The 24,178-nt window shown below is 43.9% G+C and overlaps 1 long non-coding RNA gene across 3 annotated transcripts; it reads right to left on the bottom strand.

The window, feature by feature from the left end:
* Positions 1 to 883: 883 nt before the first annotated feature.
* LOC109493770 lies at positions 884 to 19,893 on the bottom strand. 3 transcript variants are annotated; one of them, XR_006588920.1, is made up of 7 exons: positions 16,829 to 17,873; positions 10,762 to 10,946; positions 6,980 to 7,176; positions 5,888 to 6,022; positions 2,973 to 3,916; positions 2,733 to 2,817; positions 884 to 2,063 (listed from the first exon to the last, which is right to left on the bottom strand). It is a non-coding gene; the product is annotated as an uncharacterized LOC109493770 (long non-coding RNA). The 3 variants fall into 3 exon arrangements; XR_006588919.1 differs by lacking the exon at positions 16,829 to 17,873 and adding an exon at positions 19,831 to 19,893 and having other exon boundaries at positions 884 to 2,817; XR_006588918.1 differs by having other exon boundaries at positions 884 to 2,817.
* Positions 19,894 to 24,178: the final 4,285 nt, after the last annotated feature.

Here is a 24,178-nt window from a genome sequence, read left to right as displayed (position 1 = left end):
CCCTTCTTGAATGAACTAATGACTATAATTGGTTCCTCCCGTCCTTCTGGCCCTGAGCCACACTGTTGCCATTGAGGCCCCAGCCATGGTGCCCTACCTGCCCAGTCCCAGGCCTGTGCTAGCCCACAGGCCTTTCGGTATGTCACATCTCCTTGGGGGCCCACACAGAAATTTTCCTCTTCCAGAAGACCTAGACTCAGAACCATATACAGAAAGGATCTGTGAAGAATGTTATTTCCCGGCTCTCTTTCTATAAAGCAAAGAAGAGCTTCCAAGTGCTGAGTGGTAACGTTGAGTCAGTAAGTGAAAAGCCGCAAACCCTGCTTAACTGTTTAGGAAGATGTTTCTCTCTTGCCAAAGACTATTGTCTTTCTGCAGGTTCAGAGATCCTCTTTTTGTATGTCATAACAGAACACTCGTCTGGCTCTTCCAGTTCTTTCTGTAGGGAACATAATTCTTTCCCTGTTAGAAGGGATGTTAGCAAAGGGATGCTTCTAACGGAAAAGGAGATTGGTTGTGCTCAAGGCAATGCAAGAAAGAAAGACATTATTTTCCCAAATGAATTGGCCAACAGCTTGTGTATCTGTTGACGTATCATTTTCATGAATATACAGCAAGGTCTGAGAGAATAAGCACCACATTATTAACATTTTTCCTGTGTCGGGGGCCGAGTAGGGTGGGCTTAGCATACAGAACAGTAATTGTTCTGCTCATCTTTGTTGTGTGAACGGCTAAAATGAACATTGTTACTTCTTTATTTTTTTAAAAAATATTTATTTATTTTTGAGTGAGAGAGAGAGAGAGAGAGAGAGAGAGAGACAGAAGATCTGAAGCAGGCTTTGTGCTGAGAGCAGAGAGCCTGACACAGGGCTTGAACCTCACAAACCGAGAGATCATGACCTGAGCTGAGGTCGGACCCTTAACCAACTGAGCCACCCAGGCTCCCCAAACACTGTTACCTTCAAACTCAAGATCTTGATACGTTGGACAAGTGTTACAAGAATGACAATGATAAAATAAGCTGCTTGAATCTTCAGAGGTTTACGTGTCTGTGTGTTTATGGGTTTGCTCTGCAGCAGTACTTACAGCTCTGAGGTGCAGGAAGATCACTGGGGGACTGAAAAAACCCCAGAGAACTGACACCGATTGACCTGGGTGGGGACCCGGGTGGTCCTCACGCACCGTGGACACAGAGAACCACATCCAGCATGGATGGCAGTCACAGTGACGTCTTGACAAGAAGTCCTCCTGTGGAGGCAAGCCTGAGGGAGAGACTCTGAGATTGAGTCTTATGACCTTATCTGTCCCACCCCGCACCCCCAAAGAGAGGCTGCAAACACCCCCTTTGCGCCAACAATAAGCAACACATTGCCAGGGCTGCCTGCTTTCAGTGAAAGTGACTGTTCCTTTCACAAACCTTTCTTAGATACCTACATGATGTGTGGGGCACCCCCATAGCGTGGATCCTGTGGGAATGTCCATAGCAGGGTGCAGGTGGGTGTGGTGGGGTCGGGGGGTGAGGGCATGTGTGCTGATGTCTTCGAAGAAGCTGGAGTAATTTGCAATACGCCCCAAGGAGCCTTCTGGGATGAGTTTTCAGGCATACAGATTTGGAGCATGAGCTAGAGAGTTGGGTGATTACAGCACAATTCTGTCACTTGATGTCCACGTGGAGGGGTGTGCAAGGAAGAGGGAGCCCAGAACTGGGCAGCCGTTTGATCAGAATCTCAGCGCGATCTTAATATTGCAAGATCTCAGCAACGCCAACAACACCAGCATGGTCAGTGATAAAAGGAAATAGGGACAGTGACTTTGAAACCATAAACACACAGATTTGGGAGAGGTTATGTGACAGGGGCCACCGAGAACAGCCCCTTGGAGGAAATCAGCGGCCGTGCTGTTGAGGATTCAGCGGTGTGTGCCCTCACCGTTGGCTTTGTCATCTGTGCATCAGCAACTTGGTACATCCCAGGGACAGGGAGCGGGGGCACGCCGACCTGCATCGGGCAGAGCTGGTCTGTGGAACTCATGTGAGACGCTACCAGGGAAACTTCTAGAAGTCACTGTTGAGAATACGAGGTGAGAACAGAGCTAGAAAAATGGTGCTTGTTTCATCATTAGTCTGATTTAGTCTTGGGCACCCCCATCCAAAAAAAAAAATTGCACAAAATGCCAGTCACCCCTGATTAGCATAGCGCTCTGAGCGTTAACATGGCCACAACTTGAGGGCCCAGGAGAGCAGGCCAGGCAGGCTGAGAGTGGCTTCACTGAGGAAGTGTCAGGAAGTTTGCCCCCTCAGGGGGTGGGGCACGACACAATGCAGGGTTTTGGTGGAAGTTGGCTTGTCTTTGTCACAACCCAGCATTCCCCAAGGATGTCAAGGACCCTCAGACAGGGCCTGATCTCTTGGAATTCACCAGCTAGTCTGCATGTCTGCATGCGCCTTCGGGAGGTGGGGAATCTCTGGTTAGTGTGTTGTCTGAGAATGTATCTGTGGTTTCATCGGAGTAGAATTTCCAGTTACCAACTTGCATCAACAAGAAAGGAATTTGTCACCAGCTATTCTCCAAACATGATGTTCAAAGCCCCAAATACTCATGAAAAAAAAATCTGAGATTTCTCCTATCTTGTTTTTTGTTTTGTTTTGTTTTGTTTTGTTTTGTTTTTTCTTTTCTCTCTCTCTCTCTCTGTTTTTCCCAATGTCACTGTTTGAGTCCTTGGTGTTTTCTTACTTGTGATGGACGGTTTCCCTTCAGCTCTGTGTTCTCTGTCAGCGAGGCCCAGGCCAACTTATGGGGTTTATGGCGTAGCTCCTTTCTTTGTTGGAAAAAAAAGAAGTAAATGTGATGATGTTCAGAAGACCAAGGAATCGCTCTGCTGCCCTCCTTTTTGTGAGTTTTGCAATTTTACGTTTCAAACCCCTTTGAAAGAAAATTCAGAGCTAAAAGTAAAAACCAAAGATATCAACTTACCTTTCATCTCGGCTTCTGCACATTTGGTGATCCTTACAGCTAAGAAACCAGGGCACCATTTTGCCGAAACATGTTTTTGAATTATAAATGTATTTCAATAAAACTTAAGTATATTTAAAACACATAAACTATGTATTTTTGAGGTGTATTTAAAAGTGAGTAAATATTAAACAAGGTTGTAAAAACTGAAGTCTATTTTACACATGCCATTCAATAAATAAATGTTTTACTGTGACAATGATGGAATCATTACACTATTCACAAAAACTTTACAGAATTTACCAAAATATTAATTTATCGTGAAAACAGAAAAGAGGTCTGGGAATGAGACCTAAAATCGGAATTGTATGATGGGTATCTCCTTTTATTTCTTTCTTTGCTTTTTTGAGACTCTTAGTATAATTTCATTTGCTGTGCCTTGGGGCCATGAAACATCATCCAAATGGCCCTCTGGTCCCCCCGTCTAAGCCTTGCACCTGGGTAGCTTCGTCTTGCTTTGCCAGTGGGGCCAGTTTTGTGCACGGGGCAATGGCCAAAAGACTTCTGCCTTCTACTCAGCTTGCTTTTCCTTCATGAAATGGCTTTGACATGGCTGGACCACAAATCGTGCCCATGGCACAAGAGAACCTGCCCCATTCTGGCCTCCTACTGTGGAGCCCATGGGCCTCACTCAAGCTCTCTGCAGATTCTACTCAATTTCTTTTAGACCACACATGCTCTTCTCCTCAAGACTCTATACAAAATGGCAAAGGGAAGCAAGACACATAGACTCACCCTGGCATGGAAAGATCGTACAATTGGCTTGGGGCCCTGGCCTGAAAAAAATAAAAAATAAATAAAACCCAAAAAACAAAATGGGGAGGTATAAATATTACCTAAGGTTGAAAAACAACCTCCAGCTCTCCCCCATCTACGGCTTCATCAGATACAGGTCTGGGGTCATCCTTGAAGAAAGACATGGTAACATTTTGGTGGGTTGATAGGAATGTTTGTAGATTAATAAATAGACCCAATAACTGTACCCTACCCATGAAATTTTCTTGAGCAAAATTCTAATAGAAATGAATCTTTTCTAGTGAGGTTTTCTGATGAAATTCCAATATGGACATCCATTCACTTGGGAATATTTATTAAAGGGGAAAATGGAACAGAGATAAGGAGGAAGACCATGTCCAAACAATGTAGGGATTTTGCAACAAAAGAGGGATGCCTGGGTGGCTCAGTCCATTGAGTGTCCTGCTTGGGCTCAGGTCATGATCTCACGGTTTGTGGGTTTGAGCTTGACATCAGGTTCTGTGTTGACAGTGAGGAGTGTGCTTGAGATCCTCTCTTTCTCCCTCTCTCTCTGCCCTTCCCTCACTCACACTTTCTCTCTCTCAAAATAAATGAATAAACTTGAAAAAAAAAGTACGAGGACAGGTAAGGGAAGACGAACTCAGTTGTTCCTTGGCCGTAGGTTGAATGTTCACTATAGTTGGGGGAATGAAGACGGGTATGGAGCTGGTAGGAGATGGTGCCCTGTTTTGAGGTGTGGTGACAGGCCATTGCCATATGCCAGAGCCACAGCTACATACATCATGGATTAGGGAAGGAGAGGCGAGGAAATCCCTAAGATAGATGAGGGATTGGTACCCCAACTTTTTCCATCCAGGAGCCAAGTTACTTTGTGTCTCTAGGGTACACATGGGACAGAAAGATATGCATCAAAAACTTTGGGTTGGGGCGCCTGGGTGGCGCAGTCGGTTAAGCGTCCGACTTCAGCCAGGTCACGACCTCGCGGTCCGTGAGTTCGAGCCCTGCGTCAGGCTCTGGGCTGATGGCTCAGAGCCTGGAGCCTGTTTCCGATTCTGTGTCTCCCCCTCTCTCTGCCCCTCCCCCGTTCATGCTCTGTCTCTCTCTGTCCCCAAAATAAATAAACGTTAAAAAAAAATTAAAAAAAAAAACTTTGGGTTAAGCGGGGCGCCTGGGCGGCTCAGTTGGTTAAGTGTCCGACTTCAGCTCAGGTCATGATCTCACAGTCCGTGAGTTCGAGCCCCGGATCAGGCTCTGTGCTGACAGCTCAGAGCCTGGAGCCTGCTTCGGATTCTGTGTCTCCCTCTCTCTCTGCTCCTCCCCTGCTTATGCTCTGTCTCTCTCTGTCTCAAAAAAAAAACCTAAAAACAAAACACTTTGGGTTAAGAGACCAGAAAGTCACCAGAACATAAAAAAGAAGAGGCATTAATACCTCTATGAATTATCATCAGTAAAAAAGCAAACTGAACTTTCCAGATCCGCTTTGAAACTTAATGGGAGGGAGAACAAAAAGCTTAGGGTAGAAATTCACTGTACAGTATGCACGAGTATTGATGTGATATATGTAGAATGGTGTCGAAAATGCCTTTATTCGGGTACCATTTTTGTCTTGTTTTGTGTACATGAAATAATACACATGGAGGTTTCATCTGTGTGTTCATAAACTTGTTGCCATAATCCTGCCAGTTCCACGGAATCCCGCAATCTGCAATCTTTTCTTTTTTTAATGTTTATTTATTTATTTTGAGAGAGAGAGAGAGAGAATCCTAAGAGGGCTCCATACTCAGTGCAGAGCTCGGCACAGGGCTTGATCCCATGACCATGAGATCATGACCTGAGTCAAAAATCAGGAGTCGAACATGTAACTGACTAAGCCCCCCAGGCGCCCCTGAATCCTGTGATCTTTAACTGTGTTCTCCTACTTTGAAAATGTCAAGGACTTGAAACTTTAAAATTCCTTACAAGTCTGGATGTCTTGATAGCAAAACCCAGATTTGCCAAGGCTGGTCTGACTTTTCTAGGGACTGGGAGTAAACATGTGGGCAAGTTTGGATGACCTTGCGTATGAATGCCCCACAATCTCTCTAGGGCAGGAAAACAAAAGCCTTAGAAATACTGCTTACGCTGGCCGGCCGTGCTTCAAGAACATCCTGTCTGCCTGGACTCGATCAGAAGCCTTTTCTCCATACATTCTCTGCGGGGCTCAACTGTGGTGCATCTAATGACGGTGCTGCTCACGTGTATGTTCAGTTTCCTCCCTGCAAGAGGGAAAAAGGAACCAGACCAAACGCAATTAAAAAGAGCACTGTAAAACTTTTGGCGTGGGACCTGAAAATCTGGAATCTAATCACAGCTTTGCTGCTACCTGACTGTGCACCCTGAAGCAAATTACTTCACTTCTCTGGGCCTGAGGTTGCTTACGATTAGAATGGAGAGGTGGGGTCGGTGCTAGAGGATTCCTCCAGCTCTCACATGTTAAGATCCTTTTTAAACATACATTTTCATTTTTAGGTGGTGGACACCTTTCTAAAACATCAAAAATCACTGATATTCCTCTGTATCCAATTTCTCTGCATCGTCTTTTCTGATTTAAACCCTCCTCTCCCTTCTCAGAGGGACTGGCTCTTCTAAATATAGTGTTTATTATTCTTTGCATTTCTTTTTATACTTTAATGATATATGTTTGTACCGGTAAGCAATATATGTTGCTGTTATGCATCTTTTAAACTAGATGTATATAACCATAATCTGGTCTATTCTTTTGCAGATGGAATTATTTGTTTGAAATTCTGTATTTGAGGGTCGTATATGCTGGCAGAATTTTACTAATTTTCTTTGTTGTAAAATACATGTTAAGAATATATTGAGGGGTGCCTGGGAGGCTCAGTCGGTTAAGCGCCTGACTTTGGCTCAGGTCATGATCTCACAGTTTGTGGGCTTGAGCCCCGTGTCGGGCCTTGTGCTGACAGCTCAGAGCCTGGAGCCTGTTTCAGATTCTGTGTCTCCCTCTCTGTGCCACTCCTCTGCTCATTCTCTCTCTCTCTCTCTCTCAAAAATAAGTAAACATAAATTTTTTTTAAAAGAATATATTGAATACATGTATTGATTACTCAGCTGCTCAGCATTTAAATTGCTTTCCCTTGTTTGTATTACAAACATTAATATTTTGGTATGTGTGGTCTTGTATGAAAAGCTATATTCTTAGAGGTATATACCTAGGAATGGAACTCTGGTCAAGGTGCATGCATGTTCAGCTTCAGTAGTCCACTTTCCCGAATTCTTCTCTAAAGTGGTCGTGTCCAGTTACATTCCCGCTAGGAAGTTATCGGAGTGCATGTGTATCACATCAGGTCCTGCTGGGTTCTCCTGATAAGGCAATGTAGTCCTCCCTGCATACAGGTGAACATCTTGTCTAGTTTATAGGGCGACAGTGATAAGAAATGGAAAATAATGAATATGATTCATTCGTTTGACAAATCTTGAGTACCTACTGTGCACCAGGCATGAGGAAGCGCTGGGGCTCCAGAGAGACCTGCCCTCGTGGAACTAACCGGGCACATGTTTAGTGACGGTCTCCTCTGTACAGGGAATCCATCGCCCATTATTCTCACGTCATTACTGCAAAAGCCATTTGAAGTAGCTGTTGGCAACTGTGTTTTACAAATGAGTAAACTGAGCCACGGAAAGGGCACATAACTAGTCCAGAATGGATCAGAACCCAAGTGTGACTGCAAATGCCCCGTCTATTCTTCTATTTGGTCCTTCCTCACTGTTTGTCTGAAAGCCAGTGTGCAGGCTAGACTCACCCTGGAATCCAGTGTGAACAGGAAATATAAAGCTTTGTGCCTGCCTTTCAGATTGAGAAGGCTGGAAATCCCTGAAGAGGAAATTGTTCTTCAAAGCTCTCATATCTGGAAATATTTTGAAACTCTGGGGAAGAGTTCTTATGTCTACTCCCTTCTTCTTTTTTGTATCTTTTGAGAGGACTCATGTTTGATTATGGATGGCTGGGTTATGGTCTCTGAGAAACACTAGATACCCCTAACCCACAGAGATATGAAGCTATGCAGGTGCTGAATAATATTGACTTCTAAAGAGCTGGAGCCTTGCCCCACCCCCCACCCCCACCGACATCTTGAAAGTATTTTCTCTGTGTCAACTACATTTCTAATCCTAAAAGAAAGATCTTGGTATTTGGAATATACAATGTGCCTTTTTCTCTCAGCAAGGTGTACAATTAATTCCTTATGTTCTTGAATAAAATAGTGGAGCAGAAAGTATCTCCAGGATCCCCAGAGCGTTCAGGCACACAATAACCGTGTTTATCTTTCCATTTTCAAAAGTGACCACTGCACACCCCTGCCTGCAGGAGAATGAGTAGCTAGAATTTTTTCAATTGTTTTCCCAAAGAAAAAGAGTAAATGAAGTCATCAAGCCATCTGGTCGACCTTCAGCAATCATTCACTATATTCATTTATCATATCTATGGGTAAACTGTAATAACAAAGAGCTAGCCACAGAAATACGAACCCTGGGAAAAGTTTAAGTGTGAAATGTTAAAATTTTATAAAAGGAGAACACGGGAAAAGGGAATATAGCCTCCTCGTACCTCTTGCTGTCCTCGTTCTTCCTGTGTTTCTCCATCTGTCCTTTAGTCTTGGCTGTTCTGACTTTTCATGGTGACAAGTATTTTCATACTTCCCCACTCTGGGGGAATAAAATTTGGGGGGACCGCCTTCTCTCTAAAATCAGGCTTCTGCCTCTCAGAGGCTGAGCAACTGCCCCAAATAATAGAATTTTAGACAGACAACTGGAATTCAAACCATCAGGCTGCCACACTCCTAAATCTCCGTCCCTCTACATCCACTTCCCATCATGGGGACCTAACTGGTTAATTAAAAACACAAATCTTTATCAGATTAAAGCAGAGCACACAAAACCTACAAACTGACTTGTGGGAACTAGGGCGAATTTTTATAAAGTGACCCAACATGTCCTCCTCTCCTCTGAAGCTACACAGTGTCCGCATCTTCAAAGGAAACCTTATTTGGAAGCTATTAGGTAAGAAATGACCTGTGATTAGCTGGTGTCACAGTAATTCTGGATGTGGACTTCTGGTCTTTTACAAAGAGATTCTCACGTCCGCAGGGGAAGGACAGAAAGGTCTGAGAACCAGGTCCAGGAATTATTCTCCAGAGTAGCCCAGCTCCAAGCCAGGTCAACTCCCAACTCATACACTGGATAGTTATGGATACGGTGAATGGAACACAGCATGTTCATGGGATAAAACAGATGGGTGGCTAACAAGGATATTCTCAATTTGTAATATTAAGAATGTCAAGGATGGATGATCAGAAGTGACATCCCATCACATTTGCCATCATCTATTGGTTAAAAGCAAGTCACAGGTCTTGCCTACACTCGAGGAAAAGAGATTGCATACAGAGCATGAATATGGGGCACGTTAGGGTCTATTTCCCCCACTGGGTGATATGAAAGGCTGCCAGCTTTCAGTATCCATAACAGGAAAGGGCTTTGCAGCCGGTCTGTGGTCAGTGCAAACAGCACTGCTGTTTGGACCATAGAGTCTGGGACCCCTTATGGTAATAGGGTATTAGAGGTAAAGTGCTGAGAAGAAAGGCCATGTGGATTTAACTTATTAATTAATTAATTAATATTTTAGGTATCAGAATCATAATTTTATATAATACAGTAAATAATAATGCTTTATGAATGTGCTATCTTGATTGGTCATATGATTTTTCTGGCCCACTTTCCTACAAATTCATCAAAATGTGGCAAGTTCATTTTCAATGAGTTGAAAGCCATGTCAGTAGCTCTTGGCAAATGTAAGAACCATAGTAATTTTTAATTTTGAGAAGTCTCTTTCAGCTGATGCAACCGTAATTGGAGTTGAGTGTTTTACAGGTTGCAACAACATGAGGACAAATTTCTGATAAATTACTTCAAAGTAAGTTTTTAGTACATCTAGAGTATGATTCTAAATCTTTTTTTCTGAAAAGACTTAACCCTTTATATAAATCATTTTTGTTTAAGTCTGAGTTTAATTTTAAGCATAAATTTATACAGTGGCATTTTAATGCTTCCTCTGACATTTCCTGTAACTTGTGGAGTTTGTACAAGAAACCAAGAGGGACTTTGTGATTTTTATATAATTTAAAACGCCCATTATGTAGTCTGTTGCTATATATTCAATGACAAGAAAACATTAATTTAAAAATTGCCTTTGTTGTTAGTAGGAATTTGTTCATTGAAAAATTCATAGGAAACTACTGTTTCTTTTGAATGGATGCAACAATTTTTAACTACAATTTCTATTTCTAAATTTGCTTTCCAATCTTGCAGCAAGTTTCAAAGGCACAGATTCTAAATTCTTTGAAGAATTCTAGTAACTCCCTGATATGTTTTATTGCAATGTCTATTGTGTATGCTCTCTGAGTTCTGATCCCAATTTCAATGTGTGTGTAGTAATGGCGGGGGGGGGGAGTAGTTTCCCCACACATTCAAGCAGTTCTGGGACACCAGCTGGGTGTCCCACAATTCAACTCAGTTCTAACACTATCTCCAGGTAGATAGTGTCTTCAGATGCCACTTGAAAGTCTTGGTCATTACTCATGCTTCTGGTGACTGGCTATAGGCTGGAGGGTCCAATGACCCCCTCTTTGGTAGCCATTAATTTGCTAGAGTGGCTCACAGATGCTGAGAAACATTTTATTTACTAGGTAACCGATCTATTATAAAAAGATACATCTCAGGAACAGCCAGACGGAAGGACGCATAAGATAAGGTGTGAGGGGAAAGGGTGCAGAACGTCCATACCCCCTCCAAGTGTGCCATTCTCCCCAAACTTCCATATTTGTATCAATGGTAAACTCTCTGAACCATTCTGCCCACACTGCTTTTGGGTGTTTATGGAGGCTTCATTACATAGACCTGATTGATCAAGTCACTGGCCATTGGTGTTGATTCAACCTACCTAGAGGTCAGGTAGGTAGTAGGGAAATTTCAACCCTTGGATCACAGGTTTGGTTCTTCTGGTAACCAGCCCTCACCCTTAGGTACTTTCCAAAGTTGGTTGATGTTTCTTGCTGTCATTGATATTTATTGATGTTTATTGCTCTCCTCACTTAGGAAATTCCAAGGGACTTTGGAGCTCTGTGCCTGAAATAAGGATGAAGACCAAATGTGTATATATATATATATATATATATACACACACACACATATATGTATATATATATTTATGCATATTTTTATACATACATATGTATGTATACAATATATACATACATATATCTATATCTGTATCTATACACACATATTTCATATTATAAATCACAATATTACAGCTTCATTTTGCAATAACTTACTGAAACATCTACTGGCTGCACAGGTAGTTCCCACCCTGGTGCTCAGGATGGAGAGTTCGTGTTGGTGAGGCGGCCACAGGGACAGGCTCCAGGGACAGACAGGAGAGCTGGCCTTTCCCCACAGGTCCCAGCATTGAACTCAGGAGGTGTCTCTTCTTTCTTTCAGGGCTGTGGCAGCAACTGCTGTTGCTGCTGCTCTGTCATCCCAGCCAGGCTACCCTTTGGGGTCTTCAGGGCCCTGACCTGCCCCCCCATATGCCGTGTGCACCAGGTAGCCAGGCCAGCTGCTCACGCTCATGCTCATGTGCATCCTGAGCACTGCCTGCTGTGCCTGTGGACCTGACCCCATGTGTGTGGACACTGTCACCTCGTTATCTCCCCTGCACACGTGCATGCCCTTTTGCCCCACTGGACTTCCCTGTAAGTTCAAAGACAAAATCGTTAAGAATTTCAAGATTGTATCAACAGAGCATTAAACCAAATGTGTAGCTCCTTATGAGAGGGGGGGTCTTGAGAGACTACACTGGTTATACTTCCATGAAGCGAGTCCTGCTGGCAGAACTTGCTGGAAAAGTGAGTGTCATGGAGGTCCTGCCTGCTGCTGGCCGCTCCTCTGTCATAGGAGCAAACAGGGAAGAGCACACAGAACCAGGAAGAGAAGCCCTTTCCTCTTTTCATGTTCCTCCAGTGTCCCTCTGATAACAAAGATTAATTACGCCAGTTGACAAAGAGAAAATGTATATAGGGTTCACCTTCACTATCAGTGGAGGATAAGCAATGGATTTAGAAAAATAAAGCATTGGCCTAAGTCACTCTGGAAATGGGTGGGGTCTGTAAGACTAAAGACAAAAGGAACTGTACGTAAGCACTGTACTCGAGTTGATAGGCTTTTTTCCATGAAGGTATGGGTTAGCAATTCTGAAACCACTATACATGTAAACTTGGATTGATTTGCTTGAATTAAGTAGATGGGTAATCTACTTTGGAGTAAGAGATTGCAGCTAAGCAAGGGGAGGAGACTGGAATGTTCTATGTGGTAACAGGTCACAATTGGAGAGATCGGTACAAACCCATTTGTGGCCCAATATAGACATACATGGTTACATAAAGAAATACTTATAGATATGCATATAGACACTGGTTAATATACACACATATATCCCCTTTATCCATCAGCTGAGAGGGAAAGCCTGGAAGCAATGATATCCTAAGGCAACAAGTGCACCTAGACAACAGATCTTGGTTTCTGATACTATTCGCTAATAAAAGGAATGAGGGTCCCTTGGAGAAGTGGCTAATTCCAAGACTGTGGCAGAAAATGTATGAGATGAGGTCGGTGTATCTATAGTGCCTGAAAGAGAGAAAGTGCTCAAAAACAAAAACATACCACAGTAATGGGGTTATGTCAACGGAAGACAGATGGCAACTAAAAGACTCCCGAATGGCCAGAGCTGGAATGATATCAGCCACAAAATAAATAAGGTAGTTTTGGATTGTTATTGAATACCTATGAGTCCGTACTGAGATAGATAAACGATTGAACAAATGAGTAAGTGGGGTAGAATAGACAAATCCCCCACACCAAAGAACTGTAAAGGATTTATGTAGCTGTTCTTCCACCCCCACGGTGATAGAACATAGGAAATGAAGGGGAAGAAAAGGGTAACATCATCTCAAGCCAGGAGATCAGGGTTAGCAACAACCAGTGACATCAGTGATGTCACGCTGATAGCAAGCACTCTTTAAATGGTGTGATAAGGATGGTCCGAGGCTCTGTGGTCTTCCTTCCAAAAGCACGTTCCTACACAATAAAAACCTCAAGACAAGTCCCAGCTGGGGAATATTCTATATAATGAATGACTTCAAAACTGTCAAAAATCAGAAAAACCAGGGAAGTCTAAGAAATTGTCACAGCCAAGAGGAGCCCAAGGAGACAGGACTATTAAATAGAATGCGGGGTCTTGGATGGGATCCTGGGATAGACGAGGGCGCTCAGAGAAAACGGAGACAATCTGATGTTCGTGATCAATCAACATTGGTTCATTAATTGTGACAAATGTACTCTACAAACATAGAATGTTAATAATAGGGGAAATTGGGCGTCTTCACAGTCTTTCTGTAAATCTGAAACTGCTCTAAAAATCAGCGATTTTAAAAAAAGAATGGATTTCAAGCAGAGAGGCTGAAACTAAGTAAGTGGCACATTTTAATGTCCCTCAGAGTACTCATCCCTGAAAGAGGCACAAACCAAACAGACAAAATGCTTGGGTCCACTCACCTCAGCCTCTGGCATCAGCCATTCCAGTAAAGGCACAAAGGGCACATGAGTGAGGGTCATGGTGCTAAGGACAAAGGTTATGCACGGGCCATCAGCATGTACTTGAATTCACCAAAGCTGATTCAGCTATCCCCACTGCTAAATGTCTAATCTGCCCATTATGGGGGTCAATGAGTCCTTGACATGGCACCACGTCTCAAGGAGGCCGAGCGGTCATTTGCTGTCAAGTTGTCAAATGGACTACATCAGAGCTTTTTCACGTTCCCAGTCCTGCTTCCTTTCCGTCTCTTCCACAACTGCTCGCCCCAGTGGCGCTCCTTACATGCTGGCCTCCATCCCAGCGTTTGCTTCCCAGGAACACAACCTGGGACAATGTCTGTTTAGTGTCAGGATCTGTGCCAGGTGACTTAACGTTTGTCACCTCTGTTATTCTTCTCAACACACTGACATGTTCTCAGTGGTGGCTACCTTTAAGAGTCGGGGCGGGGAGCCTCAGAGGTTCATTAACTTTCCCAGGATTCTGTCACTTTTAGGTCCAACCGGCTCCAAAGGCTGTGTCTAGAAAGTCTACCGTGCTAGCTACAGCCACTGTAGTGACTGTAGTGACTGAACAAGACACTAAGAATCGTTTCCTACCATAGACCAGACATTGTGCTGGGAACTTGTACCTACGCATCATTCAATTTTCACAGCAACCCACATAAAGCACAGAGTGTTAGCCCCACTTTTACACATCTGTAAAAGTGAGGCTAAGACTTTCTCAAGGTAAGAAACAACATTGGTTCTGGAACTCAGGCCTGTCTGGTTCCAAAGGCAGTGCATTTTTCTTCTCTGTCAGGTTGCTTACTCTAAGATGGGGAGTCATCCACGGAAAGCACAAGATATTGGAGCCCTTCAGACATGCATTTACCTACAAACAGCTCAAATGATGCAATATTCATTGAAATATCTACCATGAAGATGGGTATCTTTTTTCTCACAGCCTTAGAAATTTTTTCAAAGGGTCTGTCCCCAGCCTCCTAAACCCTGTGGTTACCTATAATAAGGGTGCTTATATAAGTTTCCATCTGAAGCACGACACTTGAGAGAGTTATGGGACATCAGCAGCAAACCAGGGTAGCCATGGGAAAAGAGAGGAATGCTCACCCCACCATTGAAAAAGCATATTATGCTTCTTAGGTGATGCTCTTAGTTCATACTTAGCTGGTGCCTCCACCAACCACATTATAGGTTCAGTTTGAGACAGAGTGCTTCGGAATGATTCTCTGAAAGGCTCTAGCTTTAGTGCATTAAGTTTTCCCTAGCAAATTCAACTGTTATCCTGGCCTCTTAATCACACGGCCACTCAGTTCCGTTCTGATATAAACACTGTGCATTTCCGATTTGTGGAATTGTTTTCCTTTAATTAAATGAAGGGGGGAGGTGTAGTTATTTTCAACTCTCTGTAATTACTACCCTTAGAAACGAATAATGTATTGTAAGGAGTACTTATTCTATTTATTGTACCGTCTATTGATATGTGTTGGACTTGTTCTATTTTGGAGGCACTGCCATGGTAACTGGGCTCCTGACAAAGGCCTGTGTCAGAACAGAACTTGAACATGCAGAACTTCACATAAGTGATGAAATAACCTCAGCAGGCTCAGAACTAACAATTTGGAGGATTGTGCTTTGCTCCTGGCTATATTTGTCCATAAAGTTGGGAAGTCCTGAAAGACAGCCCAGATTTACTGGACAGCGAACTGGTCCTGAGCAAAATGGTGGAAGAAAGTCTATTTTCACAGTCTCTTAGCTTCCCTGTCAGTATCTGTTTTGACCTCTGGGTCGAGCCCCCAGTGTTAGGAAAGTACCAGCTGGTGTCGAGCCTTCAGAAAGTCATGGTGGTTTTAGAGGATTGGCCTTGAGTCTACAGGTCTGAGATGCACTAACTAATTGAGGGGCTTCCCCATACTGGAATTCTGTTTCCCACCTATGCACTTGGATGCTCTTGAAGGCCTGAGAGTTCCACCCTCATGTTCCTCTTGACGCTGATGTGAAGGGGAGACAGGGAAGAGTCCTGATCGATTCACCCTTCTCTGTAGACATAGCAGATTGCAATGTTCCTGTAGGTAGTGGGCGCCTAAACTACGCTCACTTTTTATAGTCCAGCTCTACACCAGAGGACACCAGAAGGAAGCCACTAGAACAAAATTCCTCTCCATGAAAGATTTTCCTTTGGATTTCACTTAGACACAAAAGTCTCATCATGTGTACCCCATTTCTCACATCTAGGGAATAACTGATAAACCCAAACAGTGACCAGGTCTGCTCTGCCTTCTTCATCTCTCCCTGAACCCTCCACCACCTTCTCAGAATCTCTCGGCCTATCTGCCCAGGCTTGGTTTAGCACCTAGGCAGGGCCCAAGAGTGGAAAGGATCTCGTGTGCCCATGAGTAGCTGTGGACCCCTCCATGGGACTTGTCCCAGGATTCAGAGCCAGTGTGAGACTTCCTTTTCTACTAAAATTTTAGCCATTGCTCATGGCTCCATGAGCCAAATTGTTCAGGTTTGAATTCCATCTAGAAGCAAGATAGTTGCAACCTCTCAGGAGTTGGTTCAGAAGGACTAAAAATGGACAGCCTGACAAGGCTCTCTATGGTAAGCCATGGGCCCCAGAGGGGAGGCCGATGGAAATGGTATCATCTGTGCAAATTTCCTGACTCCAGGAGGAACAAACTGGGGCACAGGCAGGCAGAGAAGGGAAGGCATTTCCCTATTTATTAGAGAAACAACCTCTTGCTTGGCTGAAATAAAATTTGTGAGATTATCTAGAAACCACAGCTTCTCATCTTATCCATCATTTCCTCAGCCAATATCTGAGAGGCCATTGCAAACTTAGCATGGAAGGACAGGCTTTAGTGCCACCTCCTGTTCTTTCAATCAATGCTCCTGCAACAAAGCACTCTGTGTCTCACCTCCTGATCCTTGGTGCCCGCCCCCCCTCCTGGCCCCCAAAAACATTCCAATCCTTGGGGTTCCCATTGGCCCTCACTTATCCCCAAGCCTTAGCCAGAAGGCTTGACCTTTTCTGAGGTTTGCAAAGTTGAGAGGCCCCTGGGTCAGAAATAACAGATGCAGGGTCTGAATTTAGAGCAGACCCAGCTTTCCTCAACTCTCTCACCCTTTCAGTTTTCTTTGATTGATAATGGAAATCTCTCTTCTCTCTCTGATCCTACTCTATGTCTCTTTCCCCAGATATCCCTCTCCCGTAAACAACAGAAACAATTGCCTTTCCACTCAACAGCCTTCTCTCTTGGGATCCTGAGTATTTCCAGTCAGGGGAGTCAGCTATCATGCTAGCTCATGCTTTCCTCCCTCATTTAATCAATTCTTACTCCAGTTTGTCAAATATTTACCTTGTCAAGGACACATTTGTGGTAGGGGAGGGTGGAGAAGACCTGGAGATCATGGAGGCACTGGGACAACAGATGGGGAAATCTGCTTTGGTTGGTCGTTTTAGGTGAAAAAGCAAACTAAGATGTCCAGTGACTGTAATCTTGATTTTTCTAGAGGGCAGAGTTCACAATTCAGAAAGAAAAAAAAAAGACAAAGAAAAAAAAAAAAAAGAACGGAGTGCTTGAATGTCCACATCTGGGGCGAATATGTGTAAAGGCAAGCGACAGCGTGAGGAAGTAGGAGACTGGCCAAAATCCTACTAAGCCACAGGAGGAAGACCAAGGTGGGGCTCTGTATTTTTAGGGGTGACGGAACACTTCCGGCCTGCGAAGGCTTGAGATGTTAATTATAGGACCTGAGGATGTCAGCAGAGATCTTTTAAAAGAATAACTTAAGTGCCTAAAATCCCCCCAAGAATACAGAGCCCGTTTTAGAAATGGCCATCAAAGACAACAAAAGCGAAATGCGCAAATGCCTTCTACGCAGGGTGGTGCTGGGCAACCAGCTCACTTTCCAGCCTTCCCCCTCCCCCACGCCGTTGCTAGGAGACGGAAGGGCTATACTTCCATCATCTCCATACTTGCTGGGAGATTGAGTAATTGGTCTCTGGATGTGCGTGTGCTGCTTCCCAAAATATCTCTTTAAAAAGATGTGAGAGGGATGCACAGCCAGTAGGTAGGATGATGTAGGGCGGACTCTGTCCCAAGAGGGCAGTGGGTTCCAAGAGCTAAGGCTGAAACTGGTGGGGAGAGGAAGCCCCCCCATGGGGGATAGAAATGGGGAGCTGTTTACAGCTTTCCCGGATTCTTCTCATCCTCAGCCATTTTATTTGGGACTGATCTCCTGGGTGGAATCTGGACATTGATGGGGACAACTAAAATTTAGGGAGTAGTGTTGTTTGTTTTTTTGTTCTTTTTATTGAGATTTAGTAAGACTGGAGGAATTATTTTAAATGTATTTTGTAGATACTTAAACTGTAAATACAGACCCTTTATTGTGCAACCATATGTGTCGAACCCTGTTTTGGGGGGAAGGGAGTGAAGAAAGAAAGAGTCCTGCTGTGGACACCCATCCATGCACACATGCACCCATGCACACAGGTCGCAGTGATGAAGATGGTGATGCAAATGCTTCAGCTGCAGCCAAAGAAATAGGATATTAAGGCCCATAGCTGTAGGGTGTTCGGAAGTTAGGAAACCTGAGGATGAGACTCAGCACTGCCCCTAATGGCTACATGACTCTTCGTGACCCTTCTGTGCCTTAGTGTCCTCATCTGTAACCTGACAGAGATAAGCTGGTATATCCCCAAAATATGCTCCAAATCTCCAACTTTACTGAGTCGACATCTCCTCTCCCCTTCTCCCCATAGCCACGGGATGATGTCCTATCATTTCTCTGTGGAGGTCTTCAATTCTCCCCTCTAATGAATGGGGAAAATCTGACGCATTTTGCGTTTTGTCAAGCGTCTATTCAACCGCCTGTTGCTGGAAGTCTTGAATGGTAGATATATAGGTGAAGTAGCTGACTTTTAAATTGATTATTTTTCCTTTGGGTTATGCTTTCATACAATACTTCGCATGTTCAACAATTGAATTTTTACTGGCATCACTTTTTATTTTTTGAACCAAGGGAGGAGGGTAGAAGGAGGCCAGGGGGTTTAGGATATACTGTTGCTATATCCTGATCTAAGCCTCTGGGAAACCTTCCTTAAAGTCACTGCCCAGATGATTGGGTGTTCTAAAATCCTATGAAGAATTAGGAAACTCGCCCTCTAGTTCTGACACTGTCCCAACTCTCGAGACCATGACCAGACCCTTATCTGCAAAACGGGGGGGCGGGGGAGGGAAAGCCTGTGCTCCAGCCTCACAGGAATGTTAGGAAGCAAAATGCCATAATATATGTAAATGTACTTTGGAATGTAGAAAGAGTGTACAGAATGTTCTGCATTCTTTTCACTGCGTGCCTAAGAAATGTATTCATTTATTCAGCAAGCATTTTCTGAGATGCTGCTGCCACCAGGCCCTCGTTAGGTATTCATTCACATGGCACGTACACATGGTCAAAGTCATCCATCGTCCACCCTGTCCCACAGTTCCAGGGAGAGTGACTCCCAATTACTACAGATAACTGAATTCTCAACAGCCCGTGCCCCCTGAATACTAGACATTCTCTTAGGCTGAACCTTTGCGCAGTGTGAAAAATGCTCTCAAATCACTCCCACGAGTGTCTGTCTTATTTTGTTCTCGAACACTCCCAGTGACACAAACCTCAGACACTTCACTTCCTGTGTTAATGAATGCCAGTGTCTAATCATTGTGCAAGCAGATGTTCCTTAGGAAAAACAAATAAAATTAAGGCTATCTTTAGGTTAGCAAACACCCCCACCCTTGGCTGAGCAGGCAAATAAGCAATGCCTTTCACCCTTTTTTCTCTCTCATTAGAGATGGCGAATCTCACTGTCCCGTGGAATATCCAGAATCCCTTACTCTCCTTGTTCTTTTTTTTTTTTTTTAAGAGAGACAGCATGAGCAGGGGAGAGGGGCAGAAGGAGGGAGACAGAGAGAATCTTCAGCAGCCTCCATGCTCAGCGCAGAGCCTGACACAGGGCTTGATTCCACGACTGTGAGATCACGACCTGAGCTGAAATCAAGAGCTGGATGCTCAACCGACTGAGCCACCCAGGCGCCCCTCACTCTCCTTGTTCTTAACAGCATCCAGGGAAATTTCAGATGGCCCTCGGATATAAGGGCTGTGGATCTCTATGAGTTGTCTTGACACCACTGATAAATTATTTTATCAGAGGAGAAGAAGAGACACATCTCACTTTTAATCTCTCTGATCCCTTAAAAAGTTACTTTCTGCTTGTGTCAAGAAGAGTTGAAGCCTGAAGAACAGGTAGGGGAAAGTGAGCGGATACGAAGAAAGAGTAACCAGGGAACTGTGGACTGGGCATAAGTCTTACCAGGCAGAGCTGGGTTCGTTGCCCTTTCTCCTGGGTATTTGGCAAGCATTCTAGAGTTTTCTGTAGGGGGATGGATGTGGGAGGAAGAGCACAAGGGAGTCATAAAGGGATGCCAAGTAATAATGAATAAGAGTTATTCTGTGCACTCCCAGGAGATCTGAGCCCATGGGAGGCAGATGTTGGTTCAGCACCAGGAAGTGCTTGCTAAGGAAGCTTTGTAAAATGCAAATGGACTTTGGTGGGGGGATTGGCAAGGGGGGGGCAGGAGGATGGGTTCAAATAAATTCCCTCTCACTAGGGCTGGACCCCCTGGCAAAGATGTCCAAAGGATTGCCCTCTGCAACCCCTCCAACCCTTTGAATCCATGATGCTATAAGAGATCTGGGACAACCATTCTGATCCATATTTATCCCTCTGTCCTAAAGCCGGAAAGGCCATGATTTGTCTCCAAAAAGTTCTCTCTCCAAACTAAAAAAAGTATTACATAACTTTGCAAATGCTTTTTGAAAGTCTACTATAGAAAAGTCCTGTGGTCAGGCTGAATTGAACAAAAATGCTCATCATCCTAAAGCTGCCACAGAATTATTCGAGTTCATTCTAGTTGTAGGAAATGGCCAATGACAACAACAACAAAGATAAATAGAAATTACAATATTTTCATAAATGGTTACATAGTGCATATAGTAGAACTATTAGAATATTACGATCTGGGAGAGGAATCATGGAGACAAAATCAGTAGCTGATATGTGTGTTCCCAATTCAGTTGCCCATTATTCTCTGGGATTGAACACAACAGTCTGGTAGGACTGAATTTAGGCTCTTGAAGGTGATCTTGACCTTGGGGTTGTGAAAGCTTTAAGCTGTATGATTAAGGAAGTGTTGGTCCCTCCCCTGCAGTGATCTGGGGCCAGTGTATGATACCAATATGGCAAAACTTCAGCTCCATCGTACCCTGCCAGCTCAGCATTCTTGGTCACCGGCTAGGTCCAAGTCTTGTGGTTGCTCTACAATTATAGCAAGCTGGTAGTAGGATGATCCTCATCAGAATCTATGGTTGGAGAGCCATCAGCTGTTCTTCTGGCATAATGGGGAGCCAGAGTCCCAGTCTTTTTGCTTATCAGGACTGGTTGATTGATTGCCTTAAGCACTGGGCCATAATTTGTTTCCATGGAGCTTTGCAGGAAACTTGTTTTCTGAAAGAACATATAACCCACTATTCAACTTCTTGGATACTGAAGATCTGCTTCAAATCTAGTGCTCCATCCAGCATCCTTGAACTAAAGTTCTAGACACTTCTCAGTCTGGCCCATTCTCTGCTGAGTTAAAGCCTAGGTCTGTCACTAGGTGTTTTTTGTTTGGATGGTTACAATTTGCGGGCTGAACATTGTCATCCCCTACAATATTTCTCAACCCAGCTGCACATTAGAAGCACCTAGAGAATTTGGGGGAAAATGCCTACTTCTTGACCCCAAATCGGACTAATAGAAACTAATTTTTTCAGGGTGAGGCTTTGGTTTCTACATTTTTCAAAGTTATCCAAGTGACTCTGGCCCACAACAAAAGCTGAGTGTTCTAATATTCATCTTGCCAGAACAATAAAACTATGTGAGGAGAACTCTCATCTCAAATTAAGAAAGACAACTTTGAGATTTCCAAGGAAGATGGAAGACGCAACAGGTGCAAAAAGCCTCCCATCTTGTGCATATGTGCATATGCACATGTGCATATGCTTGATAAACTATAACAGCATGGGAAAAAAAGAAAAAAAAATCACCCCAAGTCAAACTAAACTGAAAACTAAATTAAAGTCTTGGAGGTAAAGCCTTCTGATCCATCTTGAGAGTAGGTAGTCACAGTACCTGGTGGATAGGGCATCAGGGAAGCATTGGGGGATGGCTCTGGTGTGTCTGATGCACCTGTCCTAGATGCAGAGACCTCTGCTCTGGCACCAACACCACTGGGTTGTAACAAGCAGTAAATTTGGATATTTCCTGGATATCAATGAGTCTTGAGATGCCTGGGTTACCTTAGGAAAGGGGGCATACCCTTCTTTGTTGAGTAATTGTTGAGATTGATTTTTCCTTTGTGGGATGTGAACTTGAGTCAAATATAACTTGATTTAAAGGAAAAGATGAAAGTAGCATTTCCTACACTTTGGTTGGAATCTACAGATCCCCGTATCTATCATAAGATAAAAGGTTGTGATTCTCCATAAGGATGTGTTTACACTGTCTGTGTGGCAATTAACTTTAAAGTCTGTGTATAGATGTCAGGTGTATGTGCAGGTTAAGTCCAGCCTCTATAATAGAAGTGATTAAATATTGTGACATATCTAATATGTCTATCTAGTATATGATGTATAGATATCCTATGGGTGACATATGGATGCAGTGCCTATGTGAGAAATGACTTGAGTAGTTAATTGGGATTTAAAATATTGTTATATAAGCAAGAGGGTTTGTTAATTGGCACTCGGGACATTAGAGGGTTTTGTATATATAGGTAATGACTGGTTCTGAAGATTGAGAATTTATTACAGGCATTGTACAAGTGCCATCCTTCCTGCATGAAAGAGGCAAAAGAATCTGGCAAGGCCAGCTTTCTCATGCCAGGAAGGCAGTTTACAGTGACCAGAGTTCCCTGGGTCTTGTGTTGTCCTTCCCTGTCACCTGATCTAGACATGGGCCAGGCTGGTCCTGGCATTAGTATATCATTGCATCTGCCTTTGAGTATGATTTCCATGCAAGGACAGGGAGGGTAAGTTTCCTGGCCTACATTGCAGGCTTGTAGTCTTGATAATATATCATTGCTTGTTTAGATGAGTTGGGTTTGAACCCTACATTCATTGTAAAACACCACCTGTTGATGGCAGGGTGGGTAGGGTCATTAGCTCTTATACAGCCCTCATCATGGGAGACTACCACAGAACCTGATGTTAGGGAAGTGGCTAAATATGCAGGGAAGTAATTGCCAAAGAGGTTCTAACATCACCCCAAGCCTCAGAACCCCATTGTGTGGTGGCTCCCTCCACCTGCAGGCTCACCCTTCTCCAGACTGATGAGTGGTTGAGAGGATTAGGATCACTAGGAAAGCACTCCAGAGACCTTGCTGGGGGTTCTCACTTGACTCTGGGCTTTGGCTTAGTGACAAAATGCTCACCTTGTGCCTAGTGACCAAAGACTTCACCCTCCAGGTTTAACTTCTTAGAAACTCTCTAGTCTCCTTGAACCTTGAATCTTGGCATTAGCTCCCACTGATAACCTCATTCCTGCAAGGCTGCCTTCTTGGCGTCAGAAGGAAATGCTGAGTTGCTTTCTATTAGACCCTAAACACCAAGTCAAGTGGCCAGCCCAAGTCCCACCTGTAGGGCTTCCCCATGCCTCCAGGTGCCTGCATTTCTGACAGTTGCCTGCAGCAGGAGCCCCTGAGCATGAAATGACAATCTCCATGGCAAATAGTAAGCACTATATTTACCGGTCAATTTATTTTGGTCAAACTTCCTGGCAGGTTGCTTAATTTTTAGTGCCTCAGTTTCTCATCTGTAAACTGGGGATAATAACAGTACCTGCCTCCCAGGGTTGATTTAAGTGTTGGATAAAACACTGTAGTTGAATGGTGGTATCCAAAAACATATGTCCACTGTGTAATCCCCGGAACCTTGGCCATGACCTTGTAAAGGAGAAGATGTAAGGCTCTTGAGAGAAGGAACTTATCCTGATTATGCAGGTGGGCCTTAAATGCATCTTTAAGGGTGAACTGCAGGATTGTGTTTGAAGAAGCAGCAGACAAGGGCACTGGAAACCTTGACCTTGGGTTTGGAATTTAAACTGATACCATTGTAATGGTCTCAACAGTAGGACTATCAGAATATGTTCTGGTGGAAGTGTGGATCGTTAATAGTCCAAATTGGCTTCTGGCTGGCCAAGTGCCTGTAGTTTAACCTTCCTCCTTCAATTCAGTTTCCTGGAGTGGGATATACTCTCTATCCCACAGGGACACATGATCCTATTTGGATTTTTGGACAAGCTGTTTCCCTCCTTACACAGCTTTGAATTCCCCAAGTCTCTGCTGAGCGTGAAGCTGGTCATAATTTTTTTTTCACTCAAGGAAAACTATCTGCACCAGTAAGAGGGGCTTTCATGAGGTTCCCGAGGAGTTGGATTTGGGGACCATCCACTGCCAAACTTTAGGTTTCTGAAGCCTCCACTAGGAATGTTACCCAGATGTCTCCTTTCTTCTCAGAGGAGATGGAGGGGAAGAGGTCAGACACTGGAAAATACTGAGCAGTAGAAGTGGAGGCAGGCTACCTGCCGGCCAGGCAGAGACAGGCTGTGAGACCCCTGACAA

Source organism: Felis catus, chromosome D4 (genome assembly GCF_018350175.1).
Source record: "Felis catus isolate Fca126 chromosome D4, F.catus_Fca126_mat1.0, whole genome shotgun sequence".
In the NCBI taxonomy this organism is placed as follows: domain Eukaryota; kingdom Metazoa; phylum Chordata; class Mammalia; order Carnivora; family Felidae; genus Felis; species Felis catus.
The sequence above is the reverse complement of the archived record's forward strand: the minus strand, read 5'-3'. Positions and strand labels throughout refer to the sequence as shown.